Source organism: Oncorhynchus gorbuscha, linkage group LG04, assembly GCF_021184085.1.
Source record: "Oncorhynchus gorbuscha isolate QuinsamMale2020 ecotype Even-year linkage group LG04, OgorEven_v1.0, whole genome shotgun sequence".
Classification (NCBI taxonomy): domain Eukaryota; kingdom Metazoa; phylum Chordata; class Actinopteri; order Salmoniformes; family Salmonidae; genus Oncorhynchus; species Oncorhynchus gorbuscha.
Genome location: NC_060176.1, coordinates 31,136,605 through 31,154,830, shown reverse-complemented (window position 1 = coordinate 31,154,830; position 18,226 = coordinate 31,136,605). Strand labels below are relative to the sequence as shown.

At 43.5% G+C, this 18,226-nt stretch overlaps 1 pseudogene; it reads left to right on the top strand.

The window, feature by feature from the left end:
* The first annotated feature begins 2,772 nt into the window (after positions 1–2,772).
* Positions 2,773–18,226, top strand: part of LOC124032969 — a 46,940-nt pseudogene continuing 31,486 nt past the window's right edge.

Here is an 18,226-nt window from a genome sequence, read left to right as displayed (position 1 = left end):
GGTCTTATGGAACGATTCCAGATCTTGACAGAACACGATGACTGTGCCTTGAATGCATTGCTGGAGCAATTCCGCAGATTATCTGTGAGGCAGGCAGCCACAACAGTAACCACCCAGCCCCTCAGTAACACCGCTGTCAGCAGTGTCTCTCCAAACCACCCCGGCTTCCCGGGAACCCTGATCACCTCCCCCGGAACGCTTCCCTGGAGGGTCAGGAACCTGTCGGGCATGTTCCCTCAACTTAGTGCTGCAGCCCTCGTACTTCCCCTTGGACCTCTCAAAGACGCTAATGTCCGGGAGGGCTCTCGCCTGGGCTACAGTGGTGTGGGAACAACAATCTGCCATGTGTTTCAGCCTGGAGGAGTTTGTGGCTGAGGTAAAAAAGGGTTTTCTATTCTCCGTTGTCCATGAGAAATGCTGCCAGGAAGTTACTCCAGCTTTGCCAAAACATCCGCAGTGTGGCGGACTATGCGGTTGATTTCCGCACGTTGGCTGCCGATTGTGCCTGGAACCCTGAATCCCTGTTCGACGCATTCCGTTGTGGATTATTGTAAGAGGTTAAGGATGAGTTCACAGTCCGGGAGCTGCCTACGGATCTCGACTTGTTCATCGCTTTGACCATCTGGATCGATGGGCGGCTACGGGAATGTAGGAGGGAGAGGTTTGAATCCGGTCCCAATCGCTCGTCCAAGGATCCCACCTTGCCTCCGAAGAACCCCGGAAGTCCCCAGTGTCTACATTCCCGAGAGGATCTGAGCTTCCCGAGTTCCCTGAAGAGTCTCCAAGGTCTGCAGACTCTGGAGCCGATGTAACTCGGCAGAACTAGGCTGAACGCTTACATAGCCTTAACACCCAGAGTTGTCTGTATTGTGGAACTGCCGGTCAATATGTGACCATTAAAATACCAGGCTCATCAGTAGGTATGAGTACTCTGGTGGGCCATACAGATCATTTTTCTTCTCCTCTTACTCACACCCCTCTTCATGTCATCCTGCTGTGGGGCAACAGTTAATCTCTCTGGGTTCTCATTGACTTTGGGGCCGACGAATGTTTCATGGACACCACCCTGGTGTCTGAGCTGGGCATACCCACTCAGCCCCTCTCCATTCCCATGGACATTAGAGCACTGGATGGGTAGATTGGGTCACCCACAATACTACTCCTATCCACCTGCGAGTGGGAACCACAGTGAATCTTTACAGTTTATGCTCATCAAGTCTCCTCAGGTTCCCGTGGTACTAGGGTTTTCTTGGCTCCAGCTCCGCATTCCCCTTATCAACTGGACTACTGGTACTATCATGGGCTGGAGCCCTTTCTGCCATGCCCATTGCCTGTCGTCGGCATAGCCTGCCCTGGGACGTCTTCCTGTGGCCTCGGAAGAAGCCTCTGAACTCTGACGTCCCCACGGAGTACCAGGACCTCTGGGAGGTTTTCAGCAAGGCCAGGGCCACTTTGCTTCCTCCTCATCGACCTTATGACTGCAGGATCAATCTTCTCCTGGGCACTACACCATTAGAAATGTGACTATTCCTGGTGCAAAAACAATGCTCTATCCCGGAGATCGAGTAAATTACATTACTAAACTGCTATTGAATGAACTATGTAGAATATATCGTAGTCCATGTGGGTTTTAATGACATAATGAAGGGCAGCTCTGAACAGTTGAGACTGGATTTCAAAGAGGTGATTGACTCTCTGCAAGACACTAAGAAAATACCTATCTGGCCCGGTACCCTCTCTGAATCGTGGCATTGAACGCTTTACCAGGATTCTCTCTCTTCACAACTGGCTACCGGATTATTGCAGATCAATGGGTGTAACCTTTGTTGACAATTTTGATACCTTTTGGAAACAAAACATGTTTTATAAGGAGCATGGGATCCACCCAAATCATTTGGGTTCCTGGATCATTTCACAACATTATAAGGCTGCGTTGAGTCAATGACCCAAGCCCAACTCAGTTAATCCCTACCATTGTGTTGCTGAGTCATCATAATGCTTTAGAAAATTTACGTTATACCTGGAGCATTGGTTATACCAGGAGCCTTATGATGTTGTGAAATGATCCAGGAACGCAAATTATTTCAAAATTGTCACGTTCTGACCCTAGTTATTGTGTTAGTTGGTCAGGACGTGAGTTGGTGGGCATTCAATGTTTTGTGTGTCTAGGTTGTTTTTCTGTGTTCGGCCTAGTATGGTTCTTAATCAGAGGCAGGTGTCGTTAGTTGTCTCTGATTGAGAATCATACTTAGGAAGCCTGGGTTTTACTGTTGTTTTGTGGGTGATTGTTTCCGTGTCTGTGTTTTACACCACACGGTACAGTTTTCGGTTTTCGTTATTCACGTTACGTTTATTGTTTCGTATGAAGTGTTCAGTTTATGTGTTTAATAAACAACCATGGACACTTACGATGCTGCGCATTGGTCCTCTGATCCTTCTCGCTACTCCTCCTCCTCAGAGGAGGACGAAAACCCTTTCAGAAACACCCACCAAACAAGGACCAAGCGGCGTGGTAATGAGCATCAACAGCGGCTGAAGACACAAGACTCCTGGACGTGGGAGGAAATTCCAGACGGGAGAGGACCCTGGGCAAAGCCAGGGGAGTGTCGCCGTCCCAAGGTGCAGCAGGAGAAGCAGCAGCAGCAGGAGCATCAGCAGCAGGAGAAGCAACAGAAGCAGCAGAAGAATCAGTAGCAGCAGCAAAAGCAGCAGCAGGTGGAGCCATTGAGGAGAACAGAGGCAGCCGGAGAGAGGAGCCATCGATACGAGGGAATGCGACTGGCAAGGAAGCCCGAGAGGCAGCCCCAAACATTTCTTGGGGGGAAGCACTTGGAGCTGTCGGCGAAGCTGAGGGCTGAGTCTGAGAGGGTCGAGGCGTTATTGGACAGATTGGAGGAGAGTGAACGGATGGGAGATGAGGAGACACTCAAGGAGTTGTTAATAGAATTGGAGGAGAGTGAAGACAGAGAGCTGTTGATTTGGCGTAGTATTCGCCCTGAGGTACGTGTCCCCAGCCCAGTACCACCAGTGCCGGCACCCCGCACCAGGCTGTCTCTCCGTCCCATCAATACAGGTCCTCCCGCCTGTCCGGCGCTACCAGAGTTTCCACCCCTCAGTCCAGAGGCGCCAGAGCCCCTCAGTCCAGAGACGCCAGAGCCCCTCAGTCCAGAGGCGCCAGAGCCCCTCTGTCCAGCGCTGCCAGAGCCTTCCTCCTCTCCAGTGCTGCCGGAGTCTCCCGCCTGTCCGGCACTGCCAGAGCTTCTGCCCCTCAGGCCAGAGGCGCCAGAGCCCCTCTGTCCAGTGCTGTCAGAGTCTCCCGCCTGCCCGGCGTTGCCAGAACTTCCGCCCCTCAGTCCAGAGGCGCCAGAGTCCCTCAGTCCAGAGGCGCCAGAGCTCCTCTGTCCAGCGCTGCCAGAGCCTTCCTCCTCTCCAGCGCTGCTGGAGTCTCCCGCCTGTCCGACACTGCCAGAGCTTCTGCCCCTCAGGCCAGAGGTGCCAGAGCTCCTCTGTCCAGCGCTGCCAGAGCCTTCCTCATCTCCAGCACTGCCGGAGTCTCCAGTCTGCCCAGGGCCGCCTGAGCTGCCCGTCTGCCCAGCGCCGCCTGAGCTGCCCGTCTGCCCAGCGCCATCAGAGTCTCCCGTCTGTCCAGAGCTGCTAGAGTCTCCCGTCTGTCCAGAGCTGCTAGAGTCTCCCGTCTGTCCAGAGCTGCTAGAGTCTCCCGTCTGTCCAGAGCTGCTAGAGGCTCCCGTCTGTCCAGAGCTGCTAGAGGCTCCCGTCTGTCATGAGCCGCCAGTCTGTCATGAGCCGTTAGAGCTACCCCTTAAGTCCAGAGGTGTCCCTCAGTCCGGTGGGCCTGTTGTTTAGAGTTCCGAGGAGACCACAGAGGCGGACTAAGACTATGGGGGAGTGGGGTCCACGTCCAGCGCCAGAGCCGCCACCGCGGACAGATGCCCACCCAGACCCTCCCCTATAGGTTCAGGTTTTGCGGCCGGAGTCCGCACCTTGGGAGGGGGGATACTGTCATGTTCTGACCCTAGTTATTGTGTTAATTGTTTGTTTTAGTTGGTCAGGACGTGAGTTGGGTGAACATTCTATGTTTTGTGTGCCGCCAGTCAGCCATATCTGGTACAAGGCCAGATATGATAGGTATTTTCTTAGTGTCTTGCAGAGAATCAATCACCTCTTTGAAATCCAGTTTCAACTGTTCAGACCTTCCCTTCATAATGTCATTAAAACCCACATGGACTACGATATAATCTACATAGTTCATTCAATAGTAGCTTAGTAATGTAATTTACTCGATTTCTGGGATAGGGCATTGTTTTTGCACCAGGAATAGTCACATTTCTAACCATGGAGCTGCCCAAAATCATGGCTGGTGAGAAGGATGAGGAAATCCGCCCACTCCCACGCTTCATAGGATGGTGCAGGCCTTCGACAGCTGGAGAAGCCCCGCCGATCCAGATCAGGGATGGAAGGCGGCCGACATCGACTTTGAAATCATAGAGTAAGGAGTAGGCATAGGCACAGCAGACACAGGTAATCCTCAGGTTGTCAATTGTTTAAATAATCGATCATATTTCAACCGGACAAAAGTGTATTTATTAGAAAGGAAAAACAACTAAGGATGCGCACTCGGTCATGCGCGCAAACCAGCTCTGCATTCTTCCTTAGCCCACTGACAGAAAGGTCTCATTCTTCTTTATTTTTCAGAAAACAAGCATGAAACAATGTCTAAACACTGTTGACATCTAGTGGAAGCCATAGGAACTACCATCTGAGTCCTAACCCATTAGATACTCTATAGGCATTCAATTGAAAATACCCACATCAGAAAAATCCTCAGGTTTTTGCCTGCCATATCAGTTCTGTTATACTCACATACCTTATTTTAACAGTTTTGATAACTTTAGAGTGTTTTCTATCCAAATCTACCAATTATATGCATATCCTAGCTTCTGGGTCTGAGTACCAGGCCATTTACTTTGGGCACACTGCTCATCCAAATGTCGAAATACTGCCCCCAAGCCATAAGAAGTTAACCCTCTGAATGGCATACACACAATCCATGTCTCAATGCTTAAAAATCCTTCTTTAACCTGTCTCCTCCCCTTCTTCCACACTGAGTGAAGTGGAATTAACAACATCAATAAGGGATCATAGCTTTCACTTGTATTCGCCTGGTTAGTCTATTTCATGATAAGAGCAGGTGTTCCTAATGTTTCGTACACAGTGTATATGTTATGGAGGTGTGATAGCGTGCTCTGTTTGTGTTACTTAGCATGTTTTTTGGCAGCATAAATGTCTGAGTTTGTGTGTATGTCTTACTGTGTCTGTTATCTTTGATGTAGAGGTGTGCGTGTGTGTGTGTGTGTGTTTCCAGAGAGTCTGGCTGAGGGTTTATTGAAAATGTGAGGTCTACTAACACACTGAAATATTTTGGGTAGCTCATCCAGGCCATCACACACATTCCTAACTGAAAGGCTCACAAAGGAGCATTGTGCCTCAAAGCTGGATCTGAGTCATATCCTCACAAAAGTAACCGACACACACACACACGCACACACCCACACACAATTGGCCTGAAGCCATACATTGTGAAGCTTATTGAATGACAGGTTTAATACCGGCTGTAAATGCTTCTAGACTGTATATCCAGAGAGGGGGTTGCAGAGATAAATGACTGACTCTCACAATGGACAGGTGTGAACATCAAAAGGATGAGATGAGAGAAGTGAGAAAGAAGGGTGCTGTGGTAGTTCTCCACTGTTATGTGACGCTAGTTGTGGCTATATGGGGCAGGTGTGTGTGTGTGTGTGTGCGCACATCCGAGCGTATACATCCGTGTGTGATCGCGTGCGAGTCACACTCCAAACCTGTCAACTCTTCACACAGCCACTACATCTTTGAATGTATTCAAAAGCATTGAGAACACAGGCTACCTACAGTTGAAGTTGGAAGTTTACATACAATTAGGTTGGAGTCATTAAAATTCATTATTTCAAACTCTTGTTAACAAACTATAGTTTTGGCAAGTCAGTTAGGATATCTACTTTGTGCATGACACAAGTAAATTTTCCAACAATTGTTTACAGACAGATTATTTCACTTCAAATTCACTGTATCACAATTCCAGTGGGTCAGAAGATTACATACACTAAGTTGACTGTGCCTTGGAAAATTCCAGAAAATTATGTCATGGCTTTAGAAGCTTCAGTACCGCTTTGCTTGACATCATGGGAAAATCAAAAGAAATTAGCCAAGACCTCAGAAAACAATTTGTAGACCTCCACAAGTCTGGTTCATCCTTGGGAGCAATTTCCAAATGCCTGAAGGTACACGTCCATCTGCACAATCAATATTATGCATGTATAAACACCATGGGATCACATAGCCATCATGCCGCTCAGGAAGGAGATGCGTTCTCTCTCCTAGAGATGAATGTACTTTGTTGCAAAAAGTGAAGATGCTAGAGGAACCGGATACAAAAGTATCTATATTCACAGTAAATGAGTCCTATATCGACATAACCTGAAAGGCTGCTCAGCAAGGAAGAAGCCACTGCTCCAAAACCGCCATAAAAAAGCCAGACTACGGTTTGCAACTGCACATGGGGACAAATATCGTACTTTTTGGAGAAATGTCCTCTGGTCTGATGAAACAAAAATAGAACTGTTTGGCTATAATGACCATCGTTATGTTTGGAAGAGAAAGGGGAGGCTTGCAGGCCGAAGAACACGATCCCAACCGTGAAGCACGGGGGTGGCAGCATCACGTTGTGGGGGTGCTTTGCTGCAGGAGGGACTGGTGCACTTCACAAAATAGTTGGCATCATGAAGGAGGAAAATTATGTGGATATATTGAAGCAGCATCTCAAAACATCAGTCAGGCTTTTACGGACAACAAAGTCAAGGTTTTGGAGTGGCCATCACAAAGCCCTGAACTCAATACAAAAGAAAATGTTTGGGCAGAACTGAAAAAGCATGTGCACGCCTACAAACTTGACTCAGTTACACCGGCTCTGTCAGGAGGAATGGGACAAAATTCACCTAATTTATTGTGGGAGGTTTGTGGAAGGCTACCCAAAACGTTTGACCCAAGTTAAACAATTTAACCTGTTACTCCTACCCCCTACTTTTTCGAACATTCTGTTAAAAATCGTGCAACATTTCAGCGCCCTGCTACTCGTGCCAGGAATATAGTATATGCATATGATTAGTATGTGTGGATAGAAAACACTCAGACGTTTATAAAACTGGTTAAATCACGGCTGTGACTATAACAGAACGTGCATTTCATCGAAAAGTGCAGGAAAATCTGATCACTGAAAATGGCTAAATATATCCATGCGCCACTTCAACCCATTGTTAAACGTGATCCACATTAAATGGGGCCGTGGTTGCAATTACCTACAGCTTCCACATGATGTCAACAGTCTTGTCATTTGCCTACTATTTGTTTCTTGGTCAAACAGACACAAGGCAGCGCAGTTCTTCCGATCTCCGACCGGATATTTTGGTTGAGATTTACCCGGACATTATTTCCAGACGTACAGCTATAGAATATACATCGCCTCGTGATCAATTTGATTGCTTATTAACGTTTACTAATACCTAAAGTTGCATTACAAAAGTATTTCAAAGTGTTTTGGGAAAGTTTATCGTCGACTTTTTTTATTTTAAAAAATGACGTTACGTTATAAAACGCTATTTTATTCGTTGATCACACAGTCTTCATAGATCGATATCTAGGCTATATATGGACCGATTTAATCGGAAAAAAAGACCCAATAGTGATGTTTATGGGACATCTAGGAGTGCCAACAAAGAAGATGGTCAAAGGTAATGAATGTTTTATATTTTATTTGTGCGTTTTGTGTAGCGCCAACTATGCTAATTATTTTGTTTACGTCCCCTGCGGGTCTTTTGGGGTGTTACATGCTATCAGATAATAGCTTCTCATGCTTTTGCCGAAAAGCATTTTAAAATCTGACTCGTTGCCTGGATTCACAACGAGTGTAGCTTTAATTCAGTACCCTGCATGTGTATTTTAATGAACGTTTGAGTTTTAACGAGTGCTATTAGCATTTAGCGTAGTGCATTTGCATTTCCAGATGTCTAGATGGGACGCCTGCATGTCAGGTAGGAGCAAGAGGTTAAAAGTAATGCTACCAAATACTAATTGAGTGTATGTAAACTTCAGACCCACTAGGAATGTTATGAAAGAAATAAAATCTGAAATAAATAATTCTCTCTGCTATTATTCTGACATTTCACGTTCTTAAAATAAAGTGGTGATCCTAACTGACCTAAGACAGGGAATTTGTACTAGGATTAAATGTCAGGAATTGTGAAAAACTGAGTTTAAATGTATTTGGCTGAGGTGTACATAAACTTCAGACTTCAACTTTACATTAGATCAGATATCTAATCATTGTTCTACTTTTATAGAAATTATTAGAAAGTTTGTGTTTGTGGACTGACAAGAATAAGCTATTTTAAAACACATTTTAAAACCTAGAAAACGTTTCCCCTGCTGGGAAGACGGGTTCTGGATATGCTCTATATGGGGAGAGTATACTGTACACTTGTTGTATATGGCAATACCATAAAAATATAATTAATATTTTTTCCCCCATGGGCTGCTCAAGAAAAAAGTCTGAAGTGTGTGTGATAGTAAGCAATGCCCCCTCAAGTGCTTGACGTAGCCTGTGATTTTGCCTGTGACATAGCACAAGGTCAGTACTCTAGAGCTGACTGGGAACAACATCTGGAAAAGAAGCCAGTTCTACAAACACGTTGTCACGTTCTTTCAAAATCGAACCCAGAAGCAGACCAGGACAAGGAGAGTAGGAAGAAGGTGAGTATTTGAGTTTGAGTTTATTTTTTATTTTTACAGGGACAGTGCACATTAATCAACGTTTCAGTAAAAGTGCCGGTTTTAGCCAGCCGGCTAATTTTCAACCACAGTCCCTGGGCAGGTTATTAAAAACAATTACAATATAGACAATAGCAACATAGAACAAGCAAAACATAGCAACTTAGGACAAGCAAGACATAGCATACAGACAGAGCAACATAGGACAAGCAAGACGTAGCATACAGACAGAGCAACATAGAACAAAAAGCAGCAAGACAAAATTCATAAAATGCAACAAAGTGTTTCCACACCTCACAAGCTACAGACAACAGACAACATGGAAAGCGACAACACACAGCTAGGGACCATGTTCACAAATCTGATTGACCTTTAGCCATGTCTTCAAGCATTTTGTGAAAGTGTGATATGTGGTGCAGTTATGTGTGTCTGATGGCAGTGTATTCCAGACATGGGAAGCTCTCACAGAGAATGCAGATTTACTAAAGGTGCTTTTCCTTAGGGGAACTAACTATACAGTCACCTCTCATGGCAGACCTTGTGGATCTGCTGCCATATGTCTGGGTTTTCTGTTTAACAAAAATATTGTGTGGAGGGGGAGCCAGGCCATTAAGGATCTTGAATACAAGACATGCGTCGGTGTATTGCACAAGATTTTCCCAACTCAAGAGCTCATGCTTTCTAAGGATGTGAAAATGATGATGGCTATTGGGCTTCCTATCAAGCACTTTGAGAGCCTGTTTGTAGACTGAATAGGTTTTAATGTTGTACAGCAAGCTTGGGCCCAACTAGTCAAGCAGTATGTTAAGTGGGGGAGTATCATAGAGTTGAAGTACAGTTTGGCTACCTCTGTAGTCAAACAATTTCATATAAATTGGAAATTAGCTAGGTTGAATTTAGTTATTTGAATTACCTTTTTCACATGCTTTTTAAAAGAGAGGTTGGAATCAAGTATGATGCCAAGGTACTTAAAATTGGATACCACCTGGAGCTTCTCCCCTGACACATAGACATCTGGCTCAGTAGCATCTGTTGCCCTCTTTGTGAAGAACATGCAAACAGTTTTTTTCACATTGAGATGCAAACACGAGTCACTGAGCCACTTTGTAACCTGGACCATTACAGTAGTGAGTTCTTGTGCAGCTTGTTCTTTGCATGCACATATATCACTGTATCATCTGCATACATTTGAACTTCAGACCCAGTACAGACAGAAGGCAGATCATTAATGTACAGGCTGAACAGGTTGGGCCCCAGTATTGACCCTTGGGGCACGCCCACATCATAGCTACGAGTGGGCGACAGCTCATTGCTCACTCTGACACACTGAGTTCTGCCTTCAAGGTATGATTTCATCCATCTCAAAGCATCAGGGGAAAAGTTGACAGTTAACAGTATCAAAAAGCCTTCCTTAGGTCCAGAAACACAGCCCCAACAGCACCCCCTTTGTCCATCTTGGACTTCACATTTTCCAGAAGAAAGCAGTTGGCCGTTTCTGTGGAGTGTTTCGCTCTGAAGCCAAACTGCAGGTAGTGTAATGTGAAGGGGCTGTTGTTGAGGTGGGCAATCAGTTGTTCTGCTACACACTTTTCAACAACCTTTGACACCACATGTAGTATACTAATGGGCCTGTAGTTACTCACGTCAGCAGGGTCGCCTGATTTAAAGATACCCTTGGATACCCTTGGAAACACACCGAGACCAATAGATGTGTTGGTGACCTTAGTAATGGGGCCAATGAGTGACTCTTTGTAGTTTTTAAGAAAGGTAGAGTCCATCCCAAACACATATTTGGCTTTAGAGTTCTTTAGTGAGCTAATCACCTTGTTCACATTTGACTCAGAAACCTCCCTTATGATGAAGACAGGTTGAGTGTCATTCACTAGCACTGAGCCCAAGAAACCAGTGGAGGGGTTCTGTGTCAGTACCCTGACAGAGTCAATAAAGTAGGAATATCAATTTAGAATTTCCCCTTGCTTCACCAATTATGTTAATAAAAAAAAAGTTTGCCTTGGCCTGTCTGATTTCTTTCATCACCTTATTTCTCAACATGGTAAACCTTATTTACAAGTGAATGTGAATGGGTAGATATATCCAGGTGGCGTAGCGGGCCGGGGTGGTGAGTTGATGGGAGTAAATAGGTGGATCCAATGGGGTAGCGGAATCCTCCGACGACCAGGCGGGAATGGGGTAAATGATCCGGGTGAGTAACTGAAGACAGAACAAACGGAGGTAAGTTTAAGGCAAGCAATACGTATAAAACAACAAAACAAATTATATCCAACTTGAGGCTGATACTATGGCACAACATACTGTTCATGGCTAACGATCAGGCAGGGAATGGATGTCAGGTCCGGGCTTATGAAGAGGATTGATGATGATCAGGACCAGGTGTGCAGATAGCTGATGGGATACAGGTGCGGGTAATCAGAACTCCCAACTGGCTACATTGCCCGGCAACCAGACAGGGTGCGTTCCAGGACGCCGGAAAAAACACTCCAGGACAGAACACAGGCAAAAAACAGACTCAGGAAACGGGATTCGTGACACACGTACCTATTACTCCTCAGCCTATACTAGAATAAAGCCAAAACAAGGCAACAGTAAAGATGCCATCCCCCACGGATGATGCAGTGCCCCCCTTGGACCAATCAGTGTAAATATGTAAATTATGTATCTCTGTGGCAAGACCCATCATTCACCCAAGTTTTATCAAAATTGGGCCTGTGGTGTCTGAGTAAGGTACTGTCGTGTCTTTGCTATGCCGGTTTAAGTTATATGACATGCTATTCTATAAAATAATTTCTCTGTAATTAATGATTCAATTTATCATGTAAATGTAATTAACTATAAAGTCGGGGCGCGACAAAATAATGTTTATAGAGCTTGTGTTCTGAATAAACCCTTAAAGACCTGGTAATCTTTTACATCAATAGCAGTCAATTATTAATCGTCACCTTATTCAGTCTCATCTTAAGTCGTAGAATTCTTGGTTATCTTTACGAACACTGGCTAACAAGTTGAATCAGCAATACAAAATTTGGTTTATTATTTATTTACTATATACCTAAACAATCACACATACACAGGATGGATCATACATTGATTACTAATTATGTCATAAAAGAAAACGTCTATAGCGGACGGAACAGGTATGACTGCTGGTTACACAAAGACAGGGGGTTGGGTTTTGAATGAAAGTGCAGGAAGACTGAAGAACAAAGGAATTTGGTCTCTGATCGGACCTTGCAAAGCTATGCTATTGTAAATACAGCATCTTATGCATTCTAAATAACCACCCATTTGGAAAAGGAAAAATAAATATTTACTCTGAGCCATGCTTCAATAGGTTGGTCGTAGATGGAAGGCCGTGTTGCCCAACAGAGATCTTCCTGTCCTCTGAAGAATGTCTGGTAGAACAGATGTATTGTTGTAACGTTGTGTGTTTGGTAGAAGAGATCATTTGTCCATCCTTTCCTTGCCCACGTTTACAGTTGCTGCTGCTCACTCAACGGCTAGGAAGTATCACTTCTTTAGTAAATAAGAGTTCAAAGTTCATACCAAGTTGCCATACTTTAAGCTCACGCTGAAGTTGGCTTAGTTCTGTAGTTTGATATTAGCCCTTTTAACGTATGGACCATCGTCCTCACGTCCTCGGGAACACAAATGTTACATTTTTGTAAAGGGCTTATGTAGTAGGGAGAGAAGGGTGTGTTTCATAGTTAACAAACCAATGGGTGGGGCCACTGAGTTGAGCCTAGTTCACTTATGAAAACCAATTCTCTCATTTAGAAGCTAAAATTATATTTCATCTGTTCACAAATAGTTTCATATTTAAACATTTAAATTGCACAACAATTCCATGTGAGTCTGATAACTAGAATGTGTAGACTTTCCAATATACAGTTTTATGTCATCCAAACATCAATAATAATGTCTCAGATGACAACTGATCTGATATCATATTCTTTAACTGCCAATGCATATTTTCAACTGGTTGGATTACCGAAATATGGTTCTGTTCACAACCCTTTTGATGTTAAGAGACTCTTTGTGTTAACAAAGGGTTTCTGTAGAGTAGAGAGAGGAAAGGGGGAAAGGTATTTATGGGGGTCATAAACTTGACCAACAGGCCAACGTCATGACAGTACATATAGTTGATTACTATACTGTAGCTCCCCCTTGAGCCAATGTTTTTACAATATGAATATCCTTGACCGAGTCATATGAATGTAACCTATATATACAAGAGTATGTGGACACACCTTCAAATTAGAGGATTCAGCTATTTCAGCAATACCTGTTGCTGCCAGGTATATAAAATCAAAGAGCTCAGTGACTTTCAACTGGGGTTCAAGGGGGTAGAGGTGAGGAGGATTATTTAAGAAACTGTTTGAAAAGGTGGGGTTTCGGATGTTTTCGGAAGATGGACAGAGACTCTGCAGTCCGAGCTTTAAGGGGAAGGGTTTGAGCATAGCCTGAAGGTATGGAGGGGCAGTTCCTCTTGCTGCTCCGTAGGTAAGTACCAAGGTAAGGTAAGTACCAAGGTATTTTCTTGGATGCGGCTTCGACTTCAAGCCAGTGAAGTGTGTGGAGTAGCGGTCTGACAAGCGTGGCCTGTTGAAGGGTGACGGACTCCATCCTAGCTGGAGGGGTGTTCTCTTCGTATCTATAAACATAGACAGGGCTCTAACTCCTCTAGCTCCACAATGAGATAGGGTGCAGGCCAGGCAGCAGGCTGTTAGCCAGCCTGTAGTCAGCTCAGCTATCCACATTGAGACCGGTAATGAACATACTATTCTCCGTCTTAAATTTGATCATTTATATACATATTAGGGTACCTGAGGATTGATTAGAAATGTTGTTTTACTTGTTTGGACGAAGTTTATTGGTAACCTTTGGGATTCATTTGTATACATTTTGAACGAGGGAAACTGGTGGATTACTGAATCAAGCAGGCCAACTAAACTGACTTTTTTGGGATATAAAGTACTTTAAAGAACAAAACGACCATTTGCTATGTATCTGGGACCCTTGGGATTGCAAAAAGAGGAAGATCTTCAAAGGTAAGTGATTTATTTTATTGCTATTTCTAACTTTCCTGACGCCTCTGCTTGGTTGGAAAAGTGTTTGTAAAGGTGTATTTTGCGGGGAGCTGTCCTCAGATAATCGCATGCTGTGCTTTCGGTGTAAACCCTTTTTGAAATCTGACAAAACTGCTGAATTAACAAGAAGATGGGCTTTTAAACGATGTAAGATACATGTATTTTCATGAATATTTAATATTAAGATTTTGTATTTTGAATTTGGCACGCTCCAATTTCACCGGATGTTGTCGAATCTGATCCCGGTAACGGTATTCCGCTCTAAGTGGATTTATGTTAGATCCCTCACTTCCAAGGCAGTCATAGTCAATGAACTAATCACTGATCATAATCTTGATGTGATTGGCCTGACTGAAACATGGCTTAAGCCTGATGAATTTACTGTGTTAAATGAGGCCTCCCCTCCTGGTTACACTAGTGACCATATCCCCCGCGCATTCGCAAAAGCGAAGGTGTTGCTACCATTTATGATAGCAAATATTTAAAAAATACATTTTCGTCTTTTGAGCTTCTAGTCATGAAATCTATACAGCCTACTCAATCACTTTTTATAGCTACTGTATAGAACGTTCCTCACTGAGTTCCCTGAATTCCTATTGGACCTTGTAGTCATGAGAGATAATATTGTAATTTTTGGCGACTGTAATATTCACATGGAAAAGTCCACAGACCCACTCCAAAAGGCTTTCGGAGCCATCATCGACTCAGTGGGTTTTGTCCAACATGTCTCTGGACCTACTCACTGCCACAGTCATACTCTCGACCTAGTTTTGTTCTGTGGAATAAATGTTGTGGATCTTAATGTTTTTCCTCATAATCCTGGACTATCGGACCACCATTTTATTATGTTTACAATCGCAACAAATAATCTGCTCAGACCCCAAAAAAGATCATCTAAAGTTGTGCTATAAATTCTCTGACAACCCAAAGATTCCCAACATTCCTAGATGCCCTTCCAGACTCCCTCCGCCTACCCAAGAATGTCAAAGTACAAAAATCAGTTAATCACCTAACTGAGGAACTCAATTTAACCTTGCGCAATACCCTAGATGCAGTTGCACCCCTAAAAACAAAAACATTTATCATAAGAAACTAGCTCACTTGGTATATAGAAAATACCCGAGCTCTGAAGCAAGCGTCCAGAAAATTGGAACGGAAATGGCGCCACACCAAACTGGAAGTCTTCCGACTAGCTTGGAACGACAGTACCGTGCGGTATCGAAGAACCCTCACTGCCCCTCGATCATCCTTTTTTTCCAACTTAATTAAGGAAAATAAAACTATTGAAAATGTCTTTAAGATACTGTCACAAAGCTAACTAAAAAGCAGCATTCCCCAAGTGACGATGGCTTTCACTTCAGCAGTGATAAATTCATGAACTTCTTTGAGGAAAAGATCATGATCATTAGAAAGCAAATTACGGACTCTTCTTTCAATCTGCGTAATCCTCCAAAGCTCAGTTGTCTTAAGTCTGCACAACTTTGCCAGAACCGAGGATCAAGGGAGACACTCAAGTTTTTTAGTACTATATATCTTGACACATTATGAAAATAATTCAAGCTGCATACTGGACCCTATTCCAACTAAACTACTGGAAGAGCTGTGTGCTTGGCCCTCCTATGTTGAACATAATAAACGTCTCTCTATCCACCGGATGTGCAAAAAACTCACTAAAAGTGGCAGTAATAAAGCCTCTCTTGAAAAAGCCAAACCTTGACCCAGAAAATATAAAAAACTATCGGCCTATTTCGAATCTTAAATTCCTCTCAAACACTTTGGAAAAAGCTAACTGCTTTCCTGAAGACAAATAATGTATAATGAAACACATCAGTCTGATTTTAGACCACATCATAGCACTGAGACAGCACTTGTGACGGTGGTAAATCACCGTTGAATGGCGTCAGACCGAGGCTCTGCATCTGTCCTCGTCCTCTTAGACCTTAGTGCTGCTTTTGATACCATCGATCACCACATTTTTTTCGAGAGATTGGAAACCCAAATTGGTCTACACAGACAAGTTCTGGTCTAGTTTAGATCTTATCTGTCTGAAAGATATCAGTTTGTGGATGGTTTGTCCTCTTACAAATCAACTGTAAATGTTGGTGTTCCTCAAGGCTCCGTTTTAGGACCACAATTATTTTCACTATATAGTTTACCTCTTGGTGATTCAGAAACATAATGTTAACTTTCACTGCTATGTTGATGACACACAGCTGTACATTTTGATGAAACATGGTGAAGCCCCAAAATTGCCCTTCCTGGAAGCCTGTGTTTCAGACATAAGGAGGTGGATGCCTGCAATTGTTCTACTTTCAAACTCAGATGCTTGTTCTAGGTCCCAAGAAACAAAGAGATCATCTGTTGAATCTGACAATGAATCTTGATGATTGTACAGTTGTCTCAAATAAAACTGTGAAGGACCACGGCGTTACCCTGGACCCTGATCTCTCTTTTGACGAACATGTCAAGACTGTAACAAGGACAGATTCTTTTCCATCTACGTAACACTGCAAGAATAAGACAATTTCTGTCCAAAAATAAAGCAGAAAAATGTATCCATGCTTTTGTCACTTCTAGGTTTGACTACTGCAATGCTCTACTTTCCAGCTACCCGGATAAAGCACTAATTAAACTTTAGTTAGTGCTAAACACGGCTGCTAGAATCTTGACTAGAACCAAAAAATTAGATCATATTACTCCAGCGCTCGCCTCTCTACACTGGCTTCCTGTTAAGGCAAGGGCTGATTTCAAGGTTTTACTGCTAACCTACAAAACATTACATGGGCTTGCTCCTATCTATCTTTCCGATTTGGTCCTGCCGTACATACCTACACGTATGCTACGGTCACAAGATGCAGGCCTCATTACTGTCCCTAGAATTTCTAAGCAAATAGCTGGAGGCAGGGCTTTCTCCTATAGAGCTCCATTTTTATGGAATGGTCTGCCTACCCATGTGAGAGAGACGTAGACTCGGTCTTAACCTTGAAGTCTTCATTGAAGACTCATCTCTTCAGTAGGTCCTATGATTGAGTGTAGTCTGGCCCAGGAGTGTGAAGGTGAACGGAAAGGCACTGGAGCAACGAACCACACTTGTTGTCTCTGCCTGGCCGGTTCCCCTCTATCCACTGGAATTCTCTGCCTCTAACCCTATTACAAGGGCTGAGTCAATGGCTTACTGGTGCTCTTCCATTCCGTCCCTAGGAGGGGTGTGTCACTTGAGTGGGTTGAGTCACTGACGTGATCTACCTGTCCGGGTTGTGTCGTGGTGGAGATCCTTGTCAATTATATGCATAGTCGAGCATCTTTTCATGACAAAATATCTCGTTTAGAACGGGAACGTTTTTTTATCCAAAAATTAAAAGAGCGCCCCCTATATCGAGGAAGTTAACATAATCACTAGTTAACTACACATAGTTGATGATATTACTAGTTTAACTAGCTTGTCCTGCGTTGCAAAAATTCAATGTGGTGCGTATTAATTTATCATCCAATTTCAGCCTACTTCGCCTAACGGGTGATGATTTAACAAGCGCATTCGTGAAAAAAGCACTGTCATTGCAACAATGCACCTAACCATGAACATCAATGCCTTTCTTAAAATCAAAACACAAGTATATATTTTTAAACCTGCATATTTAGTTCAAAGAAATTAATGTTTGCATGCAATATTAACTCTGTAAATTGTGTCACTTCTCTTGCGTTCTGTGCAAGCAGAGTCAGGGTATATACAGCAGTTTGGACAGCCTGGCTCATTGCGAACTGTGTGAAGACCATTTCTTCCTAACAAAGACCGTAATTAATTTGCCAGAATTTCCCATAATTATGACATCACATTGAAGGTTGTGCATTGTAACAGCAATATTTAGACTTAGGGTTGCCACTCATTTGATAAAATATGTAACAGTTCTGTATTTCACTGAAGGAATAAGTTTTGTTTTTTGAAATTATAGTTTCTGGATTTGACCATATTAATGACCTAAGGTTTGTATTTCTGTGTGTTATTATATTATAATTAAGTCTATGATTTGATATTTGATAGAGTAGCCTGACTGAGCGGTGGTAGGCAGCAGCAGACTCGTAAGCATTCATTCAAACAGCACTTTCCTGCATTTTCCAGCAGCTCTTCACATTGCTTGAAGCACAGCGCTGTTTATGACTTCAGCATATCAACTCCAGAGATTAGGCTGGCAATACTATAGTGCCTATAAGAACATCCAATTGTCAAAGGTATATGAAATACAAAT